This window comes from Lissotriton helveticus, chromosome 5_1 (assembly GCF_964261635.1).
Source record: "Lissotriton helveticus chromosome 5_1, aLisHel1.1, whole genome shotgun sequence".
In the NCBI taxonomy this organism is placed as follows: Eukaryota; Metazoa; Chordata; class Amphibia; order Caudata; family Salamandridae; genus Lissotriton; species Lissotriton helveticus.
The window spans coordinates 831,927,361-831,946,408 of NC_136065.1; positions in this window are offsets into that span (position 1 = coordinate 831,927,361).

Below are 19,048 nucleotides of genomic sequence, written 5' to 3' on the forward strand. Positions count from 1 at the left end.
CCGCTCAATGCCTGCTGGGAGATGTAGTCACCAGCTTCCCCATGGCAGAGCGATGTGTAGGCGTGCGTGCAGCCGTTCCCCTCACGGCAAAGGAAATGTCCAGGGACACGATGGCAGTGAAGGCAGCCATTCCCCTCCGGCTCAGGTAAATGGTTGGATGCGGCGTCCCACGCTGCAGGAGGGCCGCGCTGTTTTTGAAGGTCTCTTGCGCCTTCTGGTGACGTACTCTGGTTGCATCGCTCAATGCCTGCTGGGAGATGTAGTCACCAGCTTCCCCTTGGCAGAGCGGAGTGTGGGCTTGCGTGTAGCAGTTCCCCTCACGGCAAAGGAAATGTGCAGGGACACGATGGCAGTGAAGGCAGCCGTTCCCCTCATGGCTCAGGTAAATGCTTGGATGCGGTGTCCCGCGCTGCGGGAGGGCCGTGCTGTTTTTGAAGGTCCCTGGTGCCTTCTGGTGATGCCCTCTGGTTGCGCCGCTCAATGCCTGCTGGGAGATGTAGTAACCAGCTTCCCCATAGCAGAGAGGCGTGTGGGCGTTTGAGCATGAGTGCAGCCGTTCCAATTAAATGGCAAAGGAAATGTCCAGGGACACAATGTCAGTGAGGGCAGCCATTCCCCTCACGGCGCAGATAAATGCTTGGATGTGGCGTCCCCCGCTGCGGGAGGGCCGCGCTGTTTTTGAAGGTCTCTGATGCCTTCTGGTGAAGCCCTCTGGTTGTGCCGCTCAATGCCTGCTGGGAGATGTAGTCACCAGCTTCCCCGTGGCAGAGCAGCGTGTGAGCGTGTGGGCGTGCGTGCAGCCGTTCCCCTCACGGCAATGGAACTGTCTAGGGGCCCTCTGGTTGCGCCGCTCAATGCCTGCTGGGAGATGTAGTAACCAGCTTCCCCATGGCAGAGAGGCGTGTGGCCGTTTGAGCATGAGTGAAGCCGTTCCAATTAAACGGCAAAGGAAATGTCCAGGGACACAATGGCAGTGAAGGCAGCCGTTCGCCTCACGGCGCAGATTAATGCTTGGATGCGGCGTCCTGCGCTGCGGGAGGGCCGCAATGTTTTTGAAGGTCTCTGGCGCCTTCTGGGAACGCCCTCTGGTTGCGCCGGTCAATGCCTACTGGGAGATGTAGTCACCAGCTTTCCGGTGGCAGAGCGGCGTGCGGGCGTGTGTGCAGTCATTCCCCTCACGGCAAAGGAAATGTCCAGGGACACGATGGCAGTGAAAGCAGCCGTTCCCCTCACGGCGCAGATAAATGCTTGGATGCGGCGTCCCGTGCTGCGGGAGGGCCGTGCTGTTTTTTAAGGTCTCTGGCGCCTTCTGGTGACGCCCTCTGTTTGAGCCGCTCAATGCCTGCTGGGAGATGTAGTCACCAGCTTCCCCGTGGCAGAGCGGCGTGTGGACGTGCGTGCAGCCGTTCCCCTCACGGCAAAGGAAATGTCCAGGGAAACGATGGCAGTGAAGGCAGACGTTCCCCTTATAGTACAAGTAAATGCTTGGATGCGGCGTTCATCTTCAACACCCCCATGTGCTCCAGTTTGCCTGGACCAGCAGTCAGTAAAAGGTGTCAGAAAGTGCTGACCTGAGAATACAAGCACCAGCTCCCATGTTATAAGTCTACCTTCCACTCCCTGTGATTAAGAAGTAAAACCAGAAATTAAAATTGATTCTGATTGCACTTCAAGCCTTCTCATGCCCTTATGTATTATGATGTATACTGAATAATGCCATTTGAATGAGACTGCAGTAAAATGTTAAATTATGAAAAGTTCTTTTGTCTGTCATTGTCTCTTATAAAGAATCTGATCAATCATTGAGTACTATGTGAAACTCGGATGCTAAAGGCAATAAAAAGAGGTTTCCCAGGATCATGTGCAAGTTGAGCCACATGATTTTGTGCCACCCCTAGCGAAGTCTGTGTGCCTTATTGGGAGTTTGGTAATACTGTAAATGCATTCTCTTCTGAGAAACACCATCACCCTATCACCCCCTGTATTCTATCATTAAATATCTATAGGAACTGAAAATGGGGAAAGTATGGATAAATATCAGTTAAGCATTCTAAGAACAGAGCTTTTGATTCATGGCATGTGTAGTGAAACTGTGATCTGCCCTGGGTAGATGGCCCACCTCATGACAAGGTCCTTGGATTCTGACATCTGGCTGGTGTTGTGTGAATCACAACTTGGATTTGTGTAAGGTCCACCCAACGTATCATACATACATTAGATTGCAACAGAATTGTGTAAGGTTCATCCTAGTGAAATGGAATTTTGTAAAGTCCATTCACTTCTCATACACACATTACATTGCAACAGAATTGTGTAAGGTTTATCCAATTCCAATGTTGTATGGTCCATACAACTTCTCATACCAACAGTGCATTGCAACAGGGACACTGAAACATACGTCTACCAGTATTGCCATCTAATAACCAAAGAGGAACCACAGATGGATGGTCTTGACTGCTTGACAGCAGTTGTTTTGCAGCACTTCACACATAGTTTGTTGAAATACTGCTGCAGGGTAGCCTGTTGCTAGGTCCATCAGAGGCCTAAGATGTGATGCCATTTACATATGCGGTGCCTTTGCTCAGGTTGGAGGGCTGCTCATGAGGGAATGAAGTTCGCAGAAGAGGTTCCGTTTTCTGGTCCATTGGTTAGCTCTCCAGGGAAACACAACTGGAGTACCATCGTAAACATCTTCATTACAACCACCTGCCTAAGCAACTATCTCAGAAGTCCCACTGTGTTAGAGGTGGACCACAAAATTAAAGTTACTTTTAAAGGGGGTACCTCAATCTGTGCCATAATAGACAAAAAGGGTGTGTGAAACATATATAATATCTTATTCCTGTGAGGACCCAGAGAAAGAATAATGAATTTGAAGTCTGTAACATTTGTGCTTATGTTAGAAGGATAAACAAAAGTGTGTGTGTGTGTGTTCACCACCGTTATTTACAAACAAACCTCCTTAATTCTGGAACTGGGGTTTGAATACAGTCCTTAGTATTAGAAGGCTAGATATGGAGAAGCATGGGGTTAAAATGGAACCATAAAATTATTAACTTTGGTGGTACTCAAGTAAATTCAGAATCGGCATTCAGATTGATATCGAATTGAGGACCCATTTGCAGCATGAAGGTATGAGCATATGGTTTGATCCTCACCTCCTTATAGAGGCAGAGCTACGTGTGGCACCTTATGGAAGCCACACTATTTTAGGTGCTGTCCCTGGATATAAAAGAATGCTTTATGAATAGTAATACACCAATTGTACCAGAAGAACTAAATGAAAAATGCTAACATAGCCTTTGAGATTATTGTTCCTGGTTGCAGGAAAGCAGCTCAGTACTGGAGATCCCAAAATTAAAGCTTACAAGAGAGAACCTGTAGGATTGGGATGGTACGTTTGAACACCCAGAGTTGTAACAGGCAAGTCAGGCAATCTATGAGTAGAGAATGTGATGAACAGGAGAGCAAAATGATGGAGTGTAACTAATTAATGCACGTTTTAAAGACTGCTTGTGTGGAGATGGCATCCTTTGGAGTGCAAAGGGAAGGCCATCAGGGATTGGTGAGAAGTGGACAAGCAACAGCCATTGTTTGTCAGCAATTAGAGCTTGACAAAAATTTAAGAGCGGCCCTAGAATAGGCTTTACGGAATCATCCAAGTATATTTAGGTGTCCCACCAATACCACCAATGTCATAGCATAGGTTCATAGGAGGGTGAATATAAATGTAGGTAGGTGCATTAAGGGCTATTTTTATATCCATATCAACTGCATCTGAATACTGTCTCAACATAGAGTATGTATTAGATAATGTCATTATTCAAGCTTCTTCTTCCAACCCCTTGATTCTTTAGGAAATCCATACATGAGAATATCAAATTAAAATACATGTTGTATGGCTATGTAATTGTGTTCTACATGATTACTATATATTCATTTTTCAATTCTCTTTTTGCAACTTCCAGGAACCCAAGTAAATAAACATTTGTGACCTAGATTGCTAACTTTCTGTTTTACACTGAATATATTCTATCCATTTGTTTACATCTTCCTATGGTACACCTACAATACTGACTTAACAGTATTATTTTAGGCTGATATTCTGTTATCATTTTTATTGGAAAACTGGATATTTAATTCTCAATGAACATGTAGAAAACCAAACTGCAATAAAAAACTTCTGGATTTTTTATATCTGAATATTTGTTTTTCCTATGTATTGCTGCATATTTGTATGGATCATACAATCAAAACTCTATTTCATTTATTTTATAATAGAGGATTCTGTGGGCCCATTTGCCAATATGTGGCAGATGTCCCATCAGACGTATTTATAGCAGAGCCAACATCATTGCACTTTTGATATAGCAACAGCACATTAGCCAAATTTTGCAATTTTTCTGCAACTGTCCAACTCTAAATAGTGCCAGAGTATCCTCAAATTGAACCAGCAAACTCTCAAAAAAACACTCGGGCTAGAGCAGCAGGAGCCACAAAAGACTTTGCCAGGAGCTTGGGGGCCAAATCTCTTCATCCATTATTGAAGATCTATAATGAGAAATGTATACCAATGGCTACATACGGTAGTGATGTCTGGGGTTAAAAGGATGCCTATGATCTCCAGGTGTTCAAAAATAGATTCCTGCATACAACTCATATAGTAGTTCCCTCCGCACCCCATCCTTTATGGTACATGATGAAATTGGACAGAGTTGTATTTCTGACCTTATAGCTATGACTCCTTTAATACGGTGGCTAAAAATATGGTCTATCCCTACTCCTAACTAGTCTGTTTTAGAAGAATGTATGAGGCTGGATAGGGCTATTGATATCCCTTGGTTGGGTTATGTTTCAGAGCAGCTAGTGAATTTAGGGCACTCCAAGGTGTTTAAATACCATAGACAGCTGTATCCCAATGAGTTGAAAGTCATAAAATCGCTATTTCTATCCAGAAGGATGGCAGAAAGGGAAAATAGGGAAATCAACAAGCCTTAAATAAGGCAATACCTTATTTTGAGCCCAGGGAATTTTGAACAACATTATTGGACATATATTAATAACCCACGCCATCATTTTCTTTCAATTGGGTTCAGGTTTAATTATATCCACTGCTGTTTATCTGTCCCAAAGGGCTTTTTTAAACCAGGTGCCTTAAAGCCCTGTGCTTGTAACGACTTTTCGGAAGAAGATCTTTTACATTTTATTTTCGGCTGTGAATTTTATAGCAACCTCCGGAAAAAATAAATTTGACCTCTTTTAAAGCACTGTCATTTTGCACAAGTGAAGCCAGCACTGATATACTTGCAAATGCTGTCTTAACCCTTGAACTGTTTTGGTGTTTCTAGTTTTTTATCAAGTGCCCTATTACGAAGATAAAAATAGTTTATACATTGAGCTGGTTTTTAGGAATTTCTATTCTAATATATTAGTGCCCCCCTTTTTAATAATATCTAAGTACTGTATAAAAATGTATTTAATGGTCTCTTTTGTAGCCTTACTGCTCTCTGAGTTAATGTTCTCAGATTGTTAGATACAGTTTTTATATAAAGGGTCTAGATGGCTCAGCGATCTGTACTAGCAATTGTATATGAATTATTTGTCTGTCCTTTTTATTATCTATTTGAGTAGTTTTTGTATTTTTTTTCTTGTGTGTTTTAAGTGCTTTTATGGCCAATACTGACCGAACAAAGTTTATCTGACTGACTAACTGATTATGGTCATTTCCATGGATCACCGGTTCTTACCAGCTATGAATTTGATGGACCTTTCATTTACTCTCTGTATGACATCTCCAACCCATCCACGCATTATCTGGAAGCAGGGTTCTCCTGAACTATAGCGCACCTCCCATTGCCTAATTTGAGCATGTGGTTGCCAGTGGGTGCCGCTTGCACTCAGTTTTGAGAACCAGCATTTATTTTTATTTGATAAACTTTTCCCGAGTGCAAGAGAGAGAAGACACAAAGGGGAAAAAAGGAAGAGAAAGTCAGAAAGCCCGTCAAAAATGGAGAAACCAGGAGCCCACAGGAGGGACATAAAAGGGCAGGAATGTCTGCCAGTAGATTAAAGAGGCCTGTGGCAGATTCAAGACTATGCAGCCTTTGAATTAGGTGCCCTGTGAGCAACAGGATTTTGAACACAGCTTTGGGCACGGTACTCATTATTTTACAACTAAGCACTAGTTCCTCCTTGGTTCACTTTTTACTTGTGGTGTATTACAGCAGGCCACACACAATTTAATGTCTAGATTCTTTGAGGCAATCCTGGGACTTCTCTATTATTCACATCCCTGTCTGCCAGACTCTGTCCCCTCTCTTGTGAACCACACAATTTAAAAGACACAAAATGGATTATTGTCACCATACTGCCAAACACAGTACACACTCTACACTCACCGTGATTGATAGTTAAGAGCAAACATATGTGTGGCCTTCCATGTCCCGCATAAAGCAAAGGACCAAGTTGAAATGAACTGGCAAACATTTCAAAACAGGAGATGCCAGTAGTCAACTCTCCCATGGAAGGTAGCAGGCAAATAATGCCTACTCACTCAAATCATTTTCAGGCACTACTGCCATTTCTCCTCTATTCAATGAGACAACAGTAGTTATTCTGAGAAAAAGGAGGGGTCTATTAGGTGCGAACCTTTGGATCACAGAGCCCCACTCTGGGTTTTAGTCTGTGTCTGATTGGCGCTCAGCAAGATGGATGATTGTGTTGATAAGGGTTTAATGCCCTTTCTGTTGTTTCCTATTATATGACATAAAGGCCACCACCAACATTGCTGTTGTAATGCTGCGATCAGATCTGTTGATGTTTGAGTATGGGTTAAACATACACTTGAACAACCCATAGTAGCTGATGTAGTATGGACAGAGTAAAACAATGGAAATTGACTTGCTCTGGGATCATCTAATAATTCATTAAGGACTGGTTTAATGTTGTAGGTGCTGGTGAACTCTATAGTTTTAAACAGTAGAACAAGTACAGAAAGAGCATAAATCTCCTCTCAAATAAGAGGATGTGGAGGCACATATCTATGTGAATTGGCAAAAGTGGCTCTATCCGTGTCATTCTAAGGAGTTCAAAGGAGCCATCTTACAAAGAAGTTTTCTCTGATAGCTAATTTAGTGCAATTAGTGTGTCCCAAGGTTCATCATCAAAAATAGCCATGGTCACTGGCTTGACATTTTGATACGCTGCTCTGCCGCCAAAGATTGTGGAAAATCTTGTAGTGCCCCTCTCTAAACGCAAGTGTGGTCAAGTTCCTGGACAGTTGGGTATCGCATTGAATGGGTTATTGAGAGTTGCATATGTTCTATAAAATAATAATCTTCAAACTTGCTATGTGAACACATCAAATAGGTCATGTAATTAATGGGTTATTGAGAGTTGCATATGTTCCCTAATGCAATAGCATTCAAACTTGCTATTTCAGCATATATCACGCTCTGAGCAAAAAGCTTATGAATCAGTCACCCATCCTTAAACATTTAGAAGGTGAGCTTAAATGTGAGGGTGGTAGGTGTTGGGGGGCACAATAGGGATTGCACTGGGACACCTTAGCTACAATACTTAATTCTTTGACCTTACTCTTGTACATTCATGTCAATGGACCCAATATCGCCCTCACTAAGAAGTCTATTGTGGTTTCAAGACATAGTTCTCCTGTGACTGCCTAGGTCACATCCACAATCTCCCCCACTACAACAGTTTAAATCACTGCCTCTTGAAGTAACTACCTTGCCGCCTTGTCTAACTCTCCTGCCAGTAACCATTTCTCATGCACGCCTCTCTCATTTCAAAGCCCACCTCATCTATTACTGTCCATGTCTTTGTTCATTGTTTACCTCTCCCATCTCTTGCTAACCTTTCTTGACACTTCTCACTACTCCTGTATTCTGCTTTCTACCCACCGATCACTTCTCCAATTTCTGCTCACCTCTCCTGTCACTTTCATCCTGCCACTGCACACTTCACTGTGTTTGTCCACTTTGACATATTTTGTGTCAAACCCTTGGACTGCACAGCTCCCCAATCATCATCTCCCTCTTCATGAAATGCATGTTTACTTACTTCTGACTGTAGTTAACTCAGTAAGTGGAACCATTTCCATATCCTTCTCTTCTATTTACTACACCATGGTCGACACATACAGAGTGCCCCCTTTTGCATACATATGAGGTGACAGCACCAAGTTAGCTCCCAGTGGTTGCAGCCTGCCTTTGATAGCCCCTCACTATATGCAACTGACTCACAGAAGAGCAGACACCTGACTGACGAGGGTGGGGTGAAGCATACAGCGACTCAGCCTACCTGTCACCTGTGTGAATACCTGCTCAGCTTTCTCAAAGTCTCTATCCATGGGAGTATAAATATCTTTTTTAGTCATCAAACATTGTAGCCAGAACTGGGGATATGGAGAGATGGGTTGATATCCATGGGGAAACTATTTCTGCATCGTCAACTCTTACCTTTGTTTATTTATAAAACAGTTGATGGCCTTATCTGTCTGTTGACTTCTACATGCAAGTCACATTGTTTGGAATATGACAAATGTAGCATGGACATTTCTGTTAAACCAATGAGCAATGGACATTATATACAGAAACCCTAATACAGGAAGCTAGTGGGAAACAACTGAGCACATGCTTCTCGAAGGCATGAGCACACAAATCGACTTATTTGCTTTCAGGAAATAATCTATGCTATGTGATACTGTCATGAAGAATGTATACATCATATATCGTAAATCTAACAGAAGATCCAATAAACAGATGTTTAACACCTTGCGCGCTAGCGTTTTTTCCCGCTGTGCGCTGACTTTTGCGGAAGACCGCGTTACATGACGAGCTCAGCTCGTCATGAGTGTACGAGAGGCGTAACCATTAGGTCTTCCAGAAAGTCTTCCTCTGTGATCAAGGCTATTTCTTTCTACAGGAATATTGCCTTATGCAGGATGCCAGTGGGTTCAGCGTCAAGTGTACCCTCTTCTGTTAAGACAGCTTCAGTTCTGGATAACACACCTGCTTTGCCATGTTGAGGTCCTGGTGGGTATTTGATAGTAACATCGTCATCTGAAAACGAAATGGGACCAACGCAGTTGCCACGGAGTGGGCGTCCTGGCAGTCTTCAGAAATGTAAAGTTCTGTTGTCTGTATAAATCCCAACTGTACGCTTGGCCCCCAGTAGGAAATGTTTCCACTCGCCCTTTTGATTGCGTACAACTCCTTATCCGTAATGCTATAGTTCTTTCACAGGGGTGAATTTATTAGAACAAAAGGCCACAGGATGTAACCTGCCTGTCTCGGGATGTCTTTGTGACAGAATACCCTACCGACGGGAGATTTGCAGGCGGTGGAAAGAGGACTCTCCCCCGACACTACAAGATTGGAGTTCCTCCATGCTTTCTATATCGAAATTGGATCTTTCTAGAGGTGGTAAACCGGACAAAAGAGCTTTTTAGCTGAAACTCGATTGGTCTCAATAATTAGAAACTGGTTTTTTTTTTTCCCCAGTTCCAATGATTACGAAGCCATGTCGCACTCTCTTCGCTCTACCATGTTTGTCCTTTTCATTAAGGTCAATCTGTGGTAAAATCAATGGTGGAATTTGGCTAATGGCAAGCACCATCCCAATAGTACATAAGGGTCTGTGATTCATTGTGAAACTGATTTGGCTGCAGGGTCCTGGCGCCCCTTCGTAACGATTGACCCCTTCCAGTCTTGCACTGAGACAGCATGTCTGTTTTTCAAGTCACACTTTTCCTAGTCCACGGTACTGATGGTCCAGCCATGGTTGAGATGAGGAACACAAAAAGAAAAAAAAAAAAAAAAGAATACCCTACCAAAGCATGGTATGAGGCATCTGTATCTAGCACAAATGGTAGCCGAGCATCTGGATGTTGTCGCAGAGGTACTTGGGTGAAACAGGACTACCCTCCTTGGAAGGCTGCTTCAGCCTGGTCTGTCCAAATGAGGGACACCCCTTTTTTCAATATATTTAAGAGGATGAATAATTGTAAAAAAGTCCTTGATGAACCTCCTGTAGAAGTTGGCTAAGCTGATGAAGCTCTGCAAAACCTTGAGATTTAAGGGGGGTTTCCATTGTGTGATCTCATCCACCTACCTAGTGTCCATCCGTATTCCCCTGGCATTATTAACATATCCCAGGAACGCCACATCAGAGGCATGAAACAAACACTTCTCCAATTTGGTATACAGTGAGTTATTTTTCAGTCTCTCTAGTAGGGCTCTTACATGTGTGACATGCTCCATAGGATTGGAGGAGGATACATGCAGCATATGTAACGGTCACATAGATTTCCAATCATGCCAAAACCAATTATGCCAAGTGTTCTTGAATTCCAATCATTCCTTGTCACACGGAGTTCCAATTTATGTATTAGGTGGTCAATTGGTCAGGTTAATCAATAAGGTATGTTAAACATTGTGTTCTTGTCAAAAGTTGTATTTGTCACTGGTGGCCGATGTATTATTGAACCTTCCTCCCTCACCGGTATTCTAAGGCGTGGCATTTGACTGTTGACACGTGCCTATTAAAGCACGAGGCAGCAGGAACCTATTTAAGCTGCTCGCGCCAGTGCTCGGTGCTCGGTGCTTAGTCTCGTCGGCACTGGACTCCAGTCGATTAGGACTGCGCGTCTGAGCCATCTCCGAGTGGAATTAGTCCTTTGTCTCCTCAATTCCTGTTTTTCAACATCGTCACTTCCCGGGGCCCGTTATTGACAAATCCTGGACTACCGTGGGCCAACCTAAACCAACCCTGGCTTCCGCATCTCGCGTTGCTGGGGAACTTGCAAAGAAAAACAGAAGAAAAGCAAACAGATAAGTTATTGCGCGAACAAGGTGTTTAGTTTTTTGACATACAGAGATAGTATTTTGAATGCGGCGATATTTACCTTTGGAATTTCGAACAGTACTTTTGGATAAAGGAACCGATTGACTGTTAAAGCGCAGTTCCTAAAAAAGGATTATAACAGTACTTATGGCTATGTAAAACTTTGGACATTTGCATACTAAACGTGGTAAGAAGAATTACCACAATACAAAGGTAAAATCTGAGGACAAGGATACAGCAAATCTTCAAATAAGTTATTTGTGTGTGTATAATTGAAGTTACATTTAAATGTTGATTTCAATATTGCAGGACAAGAAAGTCAAGTTAAGCAACACAGCAGTCTTTGATGTTACACTTCTACCTGGGGTGCAGAGAAAAAGAAGGAAGAGTCTTTAGTAATTAAGCTGTTGTGTTTATTATGTCTTAGCAGTTCTTCTGAGGGTGTAAATGGCAGAACATGCTAGAGAAGAACAAATCAACACGAAGTATCAAAAGACATCAGCAGAACAAGACTATCTCTCTTGTCTCTTTGTTTCCCAATTCCCCTTTCCCTTGGAACACCCTTTGAATGTTATAGAGTTCATCAGTCTCTGTCATTCGATTGGTGTTTAAAGGGATTTGGGTTCGTTCATCTCACAGAAGAAGAACCAGGAGTTCAGGTGAGTGGTTACTGTGGCAGAAGACTAAGCCACTACTCCTCTTTCTGTGGGATCAACGAAAATGGACGAGTCTGATGACTTGTCAGAAATTGTGCGAACTCTTCAAATAGAAATGCAACATTTAAAGCAGCAGAACAATGTTCTTAGGGAAGAGCTGTCTAAAACTAAAATGGGATTTAGGCAGTGGAGAGATCCTAAAGGTCCTGACAAACGTCCAATTTTATCTCCTCCTAAATTTGGCACAGCATTCTCTTCTGATAGTCAGTCAGCTCAAAAAACTGATTCTAATGTACAGGTAACAGTAGTTACCCCCACACCTGTTCCATTGGCTAACCCTGAGCGTTTTGTAGGTGATAGTTCTCGTTTCGCAGCCTTTATTAATCAATGTCAGTTGCATTTTCTTTGCAAACCCCAAGTATTTAATACAGATTGTGCAAAAACAGCCTTTGTCATCTCGTATTTGGGAGGCGTGGCAGCCGATTAGGCAATTCCATTGGTAGACCAAAATTATCCTCTTCTACAGAATTATCAGGATTTTAAGGATGCCATGACACAGCTTTTTGCCCGTCATGTATTCGTTCAGTCAAGCGACAATGAGCTTCTTAATCTTCGTCAAGGAACTAAAGATTTGTTTAGTTATATCACCACCTTTAACAGACTCCTTTCCGAAACTCAGTGGCCCGAAGAAAAGCGGACCTCACTGTTCTATCGTGGGTTACAAGAGGAATTGAAAGATTCCCTAGCTCATATAGTTAATTTACCAGTGGATTATGGTGAATTTGTGGATCTGGTGGTTCGATTAGACCATCAACTAAGCGAAAGAAAAGGAGAAAGGTCAAGAACAGATTTCAGGTTAAAACAGATTTTAAATCAGTTTTGTTTAAAACAGAAAAAAGAGATAAGGACAAGGAAGATAAGCCTGGTGACCCAGAACCAATGCAAATTGGTTGAAATCAGAGGGCCTCTTTCTTTAGAGGAAAAAGAAAGAAAAAAGGAAAGAAAAGTTATTTGATTTGATTTGATTTATCAATTTATAGAGCGCGCGAATGCCCGAAGGCGTCTTGGCGCTAAGATATACCCTTGGCTCTTGAAGATGTTAATTAGAGCTATGCGGAGAAAAGCCAGGTTTTAACTTCCTTTCTAAACGATTTCAAGGATGGGCTGATTTTTATGGCAAGAGGCAGCTGATTCTAGGTTCTTGCTGTATGTACAAGGAAACTTCTTCCGCCCCAATTGGCTCTTCTGAATCTCGGGACCCTGATGAGTCTCTTTTGGCCGGATCTGAGAAGTCTATTTGGCTCATAATGTTTTAAATGTGACTTCAAGAATTGTGATCCAGTTCCGTTAATAGCCTTGTACGCCAGGCACAATGATTTAAATTGTACCCTTTTTGCAATTGGCAGCCAGTGCAGGGTTTTTAGTTTGTGGCTGATTGGTTCAAACTTAGGTATGCCTAATACAAGCCTGGCTGCTGCATTCTGCAGGCGTTGAAGTTTGGCTAAGATTTTCATCCTGGCTCCAGCATAAAGGCCATTCCCGTAGTCCAGTCTTGACAAAGCTAAAGCTGTCACCACTGTCTTACGCGAATCCTGCGGTAGATAGGTAGTATCTTTTTTATCATTTTTAGGATATACCAAAGTGTTGATGCCAGCTTGCTGGCTTGGGCGTCAAATGAGAGATTGGTGTCTAGAGTGACTCCCAGGTTCTTCACTTTTTCTGATGATTCTGGGCATATTCCCATATTTTTACGCCACCAGGAGGGAGACCATATATTTGTGTTACCTCCTAATATCATGACCTCACTCTTGTCCCCGTTAGGTTTTAGGCAGTTTCTTTTCATCCATTGGCTGACCTGTACCATGCAATGTTGACATTTTTCTGCTGTGTCCTCCACATCCTTACTGATTGACACCACGATTTGAGTATCGTCAGCGTAGGATATTGGAGTGAATCCACAGTTCCTTATTATTTCAGCAAGAGGGGCCACATATAGATTAAAAAGAGTGGGGCTCATCGAGGAGCCCTGCGGGACCCCGCATGGCAGATTGAATATATTTGATTTAGCTCCTCCTGATTCTACCGAGAAAGTTCTGTTCTCTAGGTAGGAAGCAATGAGGGTACATGCTGAGTCATGTATTTCTGCTGCTTTTAGTCGGGTTAGGAGGATCTCGTGGCTGACGGTATCGAAGGCCACCGATAGGTCAAGTAGCACCAAGGCGGCCTTCGCTCCATTGTCCAACACTTGCCTGAGTTCCTCTACTGCTGTGAGTAGAGCAGTCTCCGTTCCGTGTCCCTCGCGAAAACCGAACTGTTATGTTTATATTGTGAAAAAAGCGGACATTTCGCTAAAGAATGTTCGGTAAACCCTAAACAAAAGAAAGGAGTGGCCTTAACAGAACAAAGTGAGTCAGAAAACTGAGTTGATCAAAGAAAGCAGAGGTCATTTCTTTGAGTAATCTAAAAACTAGGACCTCAAGTGAAAAGTCAAAAACCAAGACAAGTGTAGCTAGGCACATGATGATCCACATGACAGTGATTGTCACTGTTCAACAAAGACACATTCTTCCGGTTCTCCTTGATTCTGGGGCTACAGGGAACTTCTTTGACTTAAACCTAGCAAAACAACAAAAAATTTCACATGAAGTTAAGGAAGAACCTGAACCAGTTAGAGCAGTTGATGGCTCAGTCCTATCATCAGGTCTGATTCGATATCATACAGTACCACTGATTCTTGTTTGTGAAAATGGGCACACGGAACAAGTCACATTTGACCTCATTGACACACCAGCATTCGGAATAATTCTAGGTATACCATGGCTTGAGAAGCACAATCCAAAGATAGAATGGATCCTTAGAACAGTGAGTCTTGATTCTATGTTTTGTAGAACACATTGTTACCAAGAAGCCAAAGATCGATATTCCCTTTACACTGTGCTATCACTGACACTTCAAACAGTACCCTACCTGATAGATACAGAGAATATGCTGATGTTTTTGACCCAGTTCAAGCTACCCAATTGCCCCCTCATAGAATATATGACTGTAGGATAGATTTAATTCTACGTCCCCGGTCTCTTCTCCTCTTTTTTTGTAGCAAAAAAGACAGGAGATTTGAGGGCATGTATCGATTATCGCATGATCAACAAAGCCACAATTAAGAATCAATACCCCTTACCTTTAATCCCTGTCTTGCTAGATCAGGTTAAGGGCTCCACTATTTACACAAAATTAGATCTCCGCGGCACTTATACGAGTACGTGAAGGTGATGAGTGGAAAACCGCATTCCGTACCATATTCGGTCTCTTCAAATATACTGTTATGCCGTTTGGGCTGTGTAATGCCCCGGCGGCATTTCAGTATTTCATTAACGAGGTACTTCATGAATTACTGGATGTTTTTGTAATCGTCTACATAGACGACATTTTGATCTTTTCTAAAAATGAAGAAGAGCATGTGGAACACGTTAAGACAGTACTTCACATATTAAGAGAGCACTCATTATTTGCTAAATTAGAGAAATGTGTGTTTCATGCTCATTCAGTATAATTCCTAGGCTATGTACTTTCACCAAAAGGTATAGAAATGGATCCAAAAAAAGTTGAAGTAATTACTAATTGGCCAATCCCCACTTCAGTAAAAGACGTCCAAAAATTCTTAGGATTTGAACATTTTTACTGACGATTTGGATTTGTGATTCACTTTTCAAAAATAGTTTCGCCCATAACACAACTGTTAAAAAAGGGGCATACTTTTCAATGGAATGAGGCAGCTAACGACGCTTTTAAAGAATTAAAGAGAGCCCTTACTTCAGCCCCAGTGTTAAGACATCCAGATCCTGAGCTACCCTTTATTGTTGAAGCGGACGCCTCTCAAACCGCTGTCGGTGGCATTCTCAAAAGATCCTGGGTCAGGGCATTTACATCCGTTAGCATATTTCTCATGAAAACTCCTACCTGCAGAGCAGAACTATACAATAGCCGAAAGAGAACTATTGGCTATAAAAGACGTTCTTGCAGAATGGAGACATCATCTCTTAGGAGCGAAACATACAGTTACAATTTACACTGACCACAGGAATTTACAGTTCTTTGCTTCCATTAAAGCCCTCACACCCAGACAAATGAGTTGGTTGCATTTCTTTAGTGAATTCGATTTTTTGATAACCTATAGACCAGGTAAAAAACAGTTGTTATCAGATACCATGTCTCGTCTTCATGAAAAAGAACATCTAGATCCAAAGAAGCATGCTCAAAATGTTATTCCTATCAGTAGAATAGTGGCTAATACTCAATCTGACACCTTCTTACAACAAGTTAGAAGAAACTTGAAAGACAGGGATTCTGACTCTTGGATTCGTAAAAAGAATTGTTCTATTTCAGATATGTTATTCTTTTATAAGAAAAAACTGTATGTACCCACAGATGAGTTGAGACTGAAAATAATAGAATGGCATCATGATTCCAACTTCTCAGGGCACCTAGGGGTTCATAAGACTGTTGAAATGTGTTCACGATCCTTCTGGTGGAATACGTTATGAAGTGACGTTCAAGATTATGTCAAAAAATGTCCCATTTGTGCTCATAATAAATCTCTGCACATGGCTCCGGTTGGGTATTTACAACCATTACCCGTCCCACCAGTTCCATGGCACACAATTAGTGTCGCTTTTGTCACCGATTTGCCTCCATCCAATGGTTTTACAACAATCTTAGTTGCGGTAGATTTATTATCAAAAATGGGTCATTTTATTCCCCTGACCAAATTACCTTCAGCAAAGGAATTTAGTGACATATTTATTGCGAATGTGGTTCAATTGCATGGCCTGCCCAGTAAAATTATTTCTGATAGGGGCCCGAAATTCGTCTCACAATTCTGGCGACACTTATGTCAAAAATTGGAAATTGAAGTAGCACTGTCATCAGCATTCCATCCACAAACTGATGGCCAAACAGAAAAAGTTAACCAATTCTTGGAACAATCATTACGATGTTTTTTGGCTACATTTACTTCTCAATGGGACAAGGCCTTGCCTTTAGCAGAATTTGCTAATAACAATAGTGAACACTCTGCTTTAGGTTGTTCGCCTTTTTACTCTACCTCGGGTTATCACCCTAGAAACATCCCAGTACAATTAAAATTAGATCAAGAAGATGTACCTGCAGTATCAGAGAAACTAAGGCAATTACACCTTTTTCAGGAAAAGACCAGGCATTTCTTAGCTAAAAATAAGGCTTTACAAAAGAAAAAGGCAGAAAAACATAGAAATCCAGAACCCCCTTACAGAAAGGGTGATTTAGTTTGGTTATCCACCTGGAATATTAGTCTGGAGGGGCCCAGAAAATTACAACTCCGTTGCATAGGACCCTTCCCTATCCAAGAGATTTTAAACCCAGTTTCAATTCGGCTAACCCTACCTCCAGAACATCCTATACATCCAGTCTTCCATGTTTCCTTATTGAAACCTCATCAACCAGGATTCTTTAAGGATAATCCTCCCCCCCATTCTTGTAGGAGACCATTTTGAGTATGAGATAAAACAAATCCTAGATGCTAAAAGGATGCGTGGAAAACTATATTACCTAATTGATTGGAAAGGTTATGACGCAGCTGAGAGGTCTTGGGAACCAGCGTCCAATGTTAATGCCCCATGATTTGTTAGACAATGTCATGCCCGTAATCCACTTAAGCCACGACCTGTAGGGGGGCCTTTGTGGGGGAGTACTGTCACGGTCACCTCGATTTCCAATCATGCCAAAACCAATTATGCCAAGTGTTCTTGAATTCCAATCATGCCTTGTCACAAGGAGTTCCAATTTATGTATTAGGTTGTCAATTGGTCAGGTTAATCAATAAGGTATGTTAAACATTGTGTTCATGTCAAAAGTTGTATTTGTCACTGGTGGCCGATGTATTATTCAATCTTCCTCCCTCACCTGTATTCTAAGGCGCGTATTTGACTGTTGACACGTGCCGATTAAAGCACGAGGCGCACGCGGCAGCAGGAACCTATTTAAGCCGCTCGCGCCAGTGCTCGGTGCTTAGTCTCGTCAGCATAGGATCTTACCTGTAATCCCGTCGATTCGGACTGCGCGTCTGAGCCATCTCCGAGTGGAATTCGTCCTTCGTCTCCTCACTTCCTGTTTTCAACGTCGTCACTTCCCGGGGCCCGTTCTTGAGAAATCCTGGACTTCAGTGGGCCAACCTAGACCAACCCTGGCTTCCGTGTCTCGCGTTGCTGGGGAACCTACAAAGAAAAACAGAAGAAAAGCAAACAGATAAGGTATTGCGCAAACATTGTGTTTAGTTTTTTGACATACAGAGATAGTATTTTGAATGCGGCGATATTTACCTTTGGAATTTCGAACAGTACTTTTGGATAAAGGAACCGATTGACTGTTAAAGCGCAGTTCCTAAAAACGGATTATAACAGTACTTATGGCTATGTAAAACTTTGGACATTTGCATACTAAACATGGTAAGAAGAATTACCACAATACAAAGGTAAAATCTGAGTACAAGGATACAGCAAATCTTCAAATAAGTTATTTGTGTGTGTATAATTGAAGTTACATTTAAATGTTGGTTTCAATATTGCAGGACAAGAGAGTCAAGTTAAGCAACACATCAGCCTTTGATGTTACACTTCTACCTGGGGTGCAGAGAAAGAGATTTCTAGGTAAACTTTGTAAAAGCAGGTTCAGATCATAGGTGTTGCATAAAGGAAGAGTCTTTAGTAATTAAGCTGTTGTGTTTATTATGTCTTAGCAGTTCTTCTGAGGGTGTAAATGACAGAACACGCTAGAGAAGAACAAATCAACACGAAGTATCAAAAGACATCAGCAGAACAAGACTCTCTCTCTTGTCTCTTTGTTTCCCAATTCCCATTTCCCTTGGAAGACCCTTCGAATGTTATAGAGTTCATCAGTCTCTGTCATTCGATTGGTGTTTAAAGGGATTTGGGTATGTTCATCTCATAGAAGAAGAACCAGGAGTTCAGGTGAGTGGTTACTGTGACTGCATATGTCTAGGAGTCCACGAAGCACTTCATCCATAAAGTACTGAAACACCGTTGGAGCATTACATAGGCCGAAGGGCATAACCTGGTAGTCGAAGAGTCCAAACTTCGTTCGGAATGCCATCTTCCACTCATCCGCCTGTTTCATTCTCACCAGCTGATAGGCGCCACAGAGATCCAGCTTCGTAAAGATAGTTGATCCATTCAGCTTATCCAATATAACCAAAATACGAGGCAAGGGGTATCTTTTTTATGGTGACTCTGTTAATAGCTCTGTAGTCAATGCAGATCCTCAACTCGCCTTCCTTATTCAGAATGAAGGAGAGAAAGCAGGGGAAGATGAAGGACGTAAGAAACCATTGGCTAGGTTTTCGTCCAGGTAGTCCCTGAAATGATGAGTCTCCGGTTCTGTCAAAGCGTAAGTACGACTACACGGGATTGCTCCTCCTGGAGTCAGTTCAATCTGGCAATCATGCTCCCTATGGGGAAGGAGGCCACTTGCTTCCTGTT